General features: G+C 38.4%; 1 long non-coding RNA gene across 1 annotated transcript in view; it reads right to left on the bottom strand.

Annotated features, from left to right (window-relative positions):
* The window catches only part of LOC125801628 (uncharacterized), a 57516-nt gene extending 51872 nt beyond the window's left edge, over nucleotides 1-5644 (bottom strand). Inside the window, exon 1 of the long non-coding RNA XR_007438836.1 lies at nucleotides 5500-5644. This is a non-coding gene — a long non-coding RNA (uncharacterized LOC125801628). The remainder of the gene's footprint in view (nucleotides 1-5499) is intronic.
* Nucleotides 5645-6000: the final 356 nt, after the last annotated feature.

Below are 6000 nucleotides of genomic sequence, written 5' to 3' on the forward strand. Positions count from 1 at the left end.
CAAATCGTTCCGGGCCAAACCGAGAAAACGGTAAAAGTAGTTTTGAGGTCTTATTGAGTTTGCCAATTTTCAAGAGTTTTCTATCCTGTTAAACATGTGAAATATCCATTTAAAATACAGGTGGCGCTATGGCGCTGTTAAAATACATGTATTTGAAATTCTAATTCTACATCAAACAACAGCCTTAGATAAGCAGGCTGGTCAAATTTTGTGAGTTTTTCTCCATTATAACCTCCTCAAAACACCTGGCATTACCTAGGTTTTCACCTCCTGTTTTGATGTGGGATCTCAATAATTCAACAGTCTGGCATTTCGTCCTCGTTTGAGATATCGACTATTCCTTCACAATTTATCATCAGATATGTTCAATGTTTATTTTTACCAAATACCAAGAGAATTCATCAAATTTGCTAGGAGTAGTTTGACAATGTACACAAAAAATGTGTGTAAAATGCAGATATTTCAAAATGGCCGACTTCCTGTTGGGCGGAGTCAGTCCTACCAATGCTGAAAATGTGTGTAATGATGTCTTTTGTGTTTTTGCCAAGTTTCATGAATTTTAAATAATCTGTTTTCTGACCATGTCATGGTTTCACTTTGGTTTAGTGTTGCGTCTCTAGTGACTCAATTGCTCGCCATTGGGTCACCGTTTTACCGATCAACTAATCCTTTGGCAATTATCATCAAGTATGTCTGTTGTTCATTTACAGCGAAATAAGAGGTAATCTGACAAAGACTTTAGGAGCAGTTTAAATGAGTTTGTGAAAACTGTGTAAAAATATTACAAATTCCAATATGGCCGACTTCCTGTTGGGCGGAGCTAATACAAGCCAATTGCAAATATGTGCAGGGTCATACTATCTACGATCCTACCAAAATTTGAGAAGATTAGACAAATTTTGACACATCCACAGCTAATTTATTAAACGAACGAATTAGGGGGCGCTGTAGAGTCCGCTAGCTATACATGAAAAAATTGTCAAAATATTTGTAAAGTGTTTTTAGTTCTTATGCAATCTGTCAATTTTCAAGAGGTTTTGAGCATTTCCGTAATGTCAAATATGCATTGAAACCTAGGTGGCGCTATAGAGCCAATGAAATACGTATATATGAAATTTTAATTTCAGATCAAAGTACTGCTTAAATCAAGCAGGCCTGTAAATTTTTGAGAGTTTTTAACCTTTTTAACCTCCTCAAACACCTACTAACACCAGAATGTATTCACTTCCTGTTTTAACGGGGCATCTCAAGCAATTCAACTGTCCGCCATTTCGTCCTCGTTTAAGATATCAACTATTCCTTCGCAATTTATCATCAGGTGTGTTAGTAGTTTATTACTGACAAATATCAAGAGTATTCAACAAATTCCCTAGGAGGAGTTCGACAAAGTATGCAAAAAATGTGTGTAAAATGCACATATTTCAAAATGGCCGACTTCCTGTTGGGCGGAGTCAATCATTCCAATACTAAAAACGTGTCTTATGATGTCTCTTGTGTTTTTACCAAGTTTCATGATTTTTCAATAATCTGTTTTATGACTGTGTCATGGTTTCACTTTGGTCTAGTGTTGCGTCTCCATTAAATTAATTGTCTGCCATTACGTCATCGTTTCAGCTATCGACTATTCCTTCGCAATTTATCACCATGTATGTCTGGAGCCTATCCACACCAAATTTAGAGGTAATATGACAAAGACTCTAGGAGGAGTTTGAATGAGTTCGTGAAAAATGTGAAAAAATTCCACAAATTTCAAAATGGCCGACTTCCTGTTGGGCAGAGCTAGTACAAGCCAAAGGGTAATATGTGCGGGATGATAGTTTCTATGTTGTTGCCAATAATCGAGAATATTGGAGAAATTTTGAGACAGCTACAGCTAATTTAATGGCCTAAACAAAATAGGGGGCGCTGTAGAGTCCTCTAGCTACACATGAGAAAAACGACAAAATATTCCTAAATCATTTCAAAGACTTATTGAATCTGCCAATTATCAAGAGGCTGAGAGCTTTTTATAAATATGATATAAAATAGGTGGCGCTAGAGAGCTGATGAAAGACGAATTTACGAAATTCCAACTTACGGTCAAAGTATGGCCTAAGCCAAATAGCTCTGTAAAATTTTAGGAGTTTTCAAACATCCTAACCACTCCGAAACCCAGCGGGAAACTTTTTATTTTGCAACTTCCTGTCAAAATGGCCGACTTCCTGTTGGGCGGAGTCAAATAAAACCTAGTGATTCTTGTTGTTTATGAGGAGTTCAATGAGCGTACCAAAGTTGGTGCACGTTGGACAAACTTCATCCCGGCCACTGCCGACGTTTGGGGGCGCTATAGAGCTCCTGAACAACGCCAAAGTCCAGCCTCTATGGAACTTTAAAATTTTCGCCGAGCTTGAGGCCTGTGCCAAAATGCGTGAGTTTTCGAGTATCGGAAATGCCTCAAAAATGGACGCAAAGAGGCAGAATAATAATAATAATAATAATAAACGGACCAAAAACAATAGGGCTTTGCACCTCCGGTGCAGGCTTCGCCTGCGCCTTCGGTGCTCGGGCCCTAATAATAACGAGTTGTCCCCCTGTCACAGGGGGACGTAGGGCCCTCGCACAACAGCGCAAATCGTACCGGGCCAAACCGAGAAACCGGTAAAAGTAATTTTGAGGTCTTATTGAGTGTGCCAATTTTCAAGAGTTTTCTATCCAGTTAAACATGTGAAATATCCATTTAAAATACAGGTGGCGCTATGGCGCTGTTAAAATACATGTATTTGAAATTCTAATTCTACATCAAACAACAGCCTTAGATAAGCAGGCTGGTCAAATTTTGTGAGTTTTTCTCCGTTATAACCTCCTCAAAACACCTGGCATTACCTAGGTTTTCACCTCCTGTTTTGATGTGGGATCTCAAAAATTCAACCATCTGCCATTTCGTCCTCGTTTGAGATATCGACTATTCCTTCACAATTTATCATCAGATATGTTCAATGTTTATTTTTACCGAATACCAAGAGAATTCATCAAATTTGCTAGCAGTAGTTTGACAATGTACACAAAAAATGAGTGTAAAATGCAGATATTTCAAAATGGCCGACTTCCTGTTGGGCAGAGTCAGTCCTACCAATGCTGAAAATGTGTGAAATGATGTCTTTTGTGTTTTTGCCAAGTTTCATGAATTTTCAATAATCTGTTTTCTGACCATGTCATGGTTTCACTTTGGTTTAGTGTTGCGTCTCTAGTGACTCAATTGCTCGCCATTGGGTCACCGTTTTACCGATCAACTAATCCTTTGGCAAATATCATCAAATATGTCTGTTGTTCATTTACAGCGAAATAAGAGGTAATCTGACAAAGACTTTAGGAGCAGTTTAAATGAGTTTGTGAAAAATGTGTAAAAATATTACAAATTCCAATATGGCCGACTTCCTGTTGGGCGGAGCTAATACAAGCCAATTGCAAATATGTGCAGGGTCATACTATCTACGATCCTACCAAAATTTGAGAAGATTAGACAAATTTTGACACATCCACAGCTAATTTATTAAACAAACGAATTAGGGGGCGCTGTAGAGTCTGCTAACTATACATGAAAAAATTGTCAAAATATTTGTAAAGTGTTTTTAGGTCTTATGCAATCTGTCAATTTTCAAGAGGTTTTGAGCATTCCCATAATGTCAAATATGCATTGAAACCTAGGTGGCGCTATAGAGCCAATGAAATAGGTATACAAGAAATTTTAATTTCAGATGAAAGTACTGCTTAATTCAAGCAGGCCTGTAAATTTTCGAGAGTTTTCAACCTTTTTAACCTCCTCAAACACCTACTAACACCAGAATGTATTCACTTCCTGTTTTAATGGGGCATCTCAAGCAGTTCAACTGTCCGCCATTTCGTCCTCGTTTAAGATATCGACTATTCCTTCGCAATTTATCATCAGGTGTGTTAGTAGTTTATTACTGACAAATATCAAGAGTATTCAACAAATTCCCTAGGAGGAGTTCGACAAAGTATGCAAAAAATGTGTGTAAAATGCACATATTTCAAAATGGCCGACTTCCTGTTGGGCGGAGTCAATCATTCCAATACTAAAAACGTGTCTTATGATGTCTCTTGTGTTTTTACCAAGTTTCATGATTTTTCAATAATCTGTTTTATGACTGTGTCATGGTTTCACTTTGGTCTAGTGTTGCGTCTGCATTAAATTAATTGTCCGCCATTACGTCATCATTTCAGCTATCGACTATTCCTTCGCAATTTATCACCATGTATGTCTGGAGCCTATCCATACCAAATTTAGAGGTAATATGACAAAGACTCTAGGAGGAGTTTGAATGAGTTCGTGAAAAATGTGTAAAAATTCCACAAATTTCAAAATGGCCGACTTCCTGTTGGGCGGAGCTAGTACAAGCCAAAGGGTAATATGTGCGGGATGATAGTTTCTATGTTGTTGCCAAAAATCGAGAATATTGGAGAAATTTTGAGACAGCTACAGCTAATTTAATGGCCTAAACAAAATAGGGGGCGCTGTAGAGTCCTCTAGCTACACATGAGAAAAACGACAAAATATTCCTAAATCATTTCAAAGACTTATTGAATCTGCCAATCATCAAGAGGCTGAGAGCTTTTCATATATATGATATAAAATAGGTGGCGCTAGAGATCTGATGAAAGACGAATTTACGAAATTCCAACTTACGGTCAAAGTATGGCCAAGGCCAAATAGCTCTGTAAAATTTTAGGAGTTTTCAAACATCCTAACCACTCCGAAACCCAGCGGGAAACTTTTTATTTTGCAACTTCCTGTCAAAATGGCCGACTTCCTGTTGGGCGGAGTCAAATAAAACCTAGTGATTCTTGTTGTTTATGAGGAGGTCAATGAGCGTACCAAAGTTGGTGCACGTTGGACAAACTTCATCCCGGCCACTGCCGACGTTTGGGGGCGCTATAGAGCTCCTGAACAACGCCAAAGTCCAGCCTCTATGGAACTTTAAAATTTTCGCCGAGCTTGAGGCCTGTGCCAAAATGCGTGAGTTTTCCAGTATCGGAAATGCCTCAAAAATGGACGCAAAGAGGCAGAATAATAATAATAATAATAATAATAATAAACGGACCAAAAACAATAGGGCTTTGCACCTCCGGTGCAGGCTTCGCCTGCGCCTTCGGTGCTCGGGCCCTAATAATAATAATAACGAGTTGTCCCCCTGTCACAGGGGGACGTAGGGCCCTCACACAACAGCGCAAATCGTACCGGGCCAAACCGAGAAACCGGTAAAAGTAATTTTAAGGTCTTGTTGAGTGTGCCAATTTACATTTTCAAGAGTTTTCTATCCTGTTAAACACGTGAAATATCCATTTAAAATACAGGTGGCGCTTTAGCGCTGTTAAAATACATGTATTTGAAATTCTAATTCTACATCAAAGAACAGCCTTAGATAAGCAGGCCGGTCAAATTTTGTGAGTTTTTCTCCGTTATAACCTCCTCAAAACACCTGGCATTACCTAGGTTTTCACCTCCTGTTTTGATGTGGCATCTCACAAATTCAACCATCTGCCATTTCGTCCTCGTTTGAGATATCGACTATTCCTTCACAATTTATCATCAGATATGTTCAATGTTTATTTTTACCAAATACCAAGAGAATTCAACAAATTTGCTAGGAGTATTTTGACAATGTACACAAAAAATGTGTGTAAAATGCAGATATTTCAAAATGGCCGACTTCCTGTTGGGCGGAGTCAGTCCTACCAATGCTGAAAATGTGTGTAATGATGTCTTTTGTGTTTTTGCCAAGTTTCATGAATTTTCAAAAATCTGTTTTCTGACCGTGTCATGGTTTCACTTTGGTTTAGTGTTGCGTCTCTAGTGAATCAATTGCTCGCCATTGGGTCACCGTTTTACTGATCAACTAATCCTTTGGCAGTTATCATCAAATATGTCTGTTGTTCATTGACAGCGAAATAAGAGGTAATCTGACAAAGACTTTAGGAGCAGTTTAAATGAGTTTGTGAAAA

This window comes from Astyanax mexicanus, chromosome 4, assembly GCF_023375975.1.
Source record: "Astyanax mexicanus isolate ESR-SI-001 chromosome 4, AstMex3_surface, whole genome shotgun sequence".
Taxonomy (NCBI): domain Eukaryota; kingdom Metazoa; phylum Chordata; class Actinopteri; order Characiformes; family Acestrorhamphidae; genus Astyanax; species Astyanax mexicanus.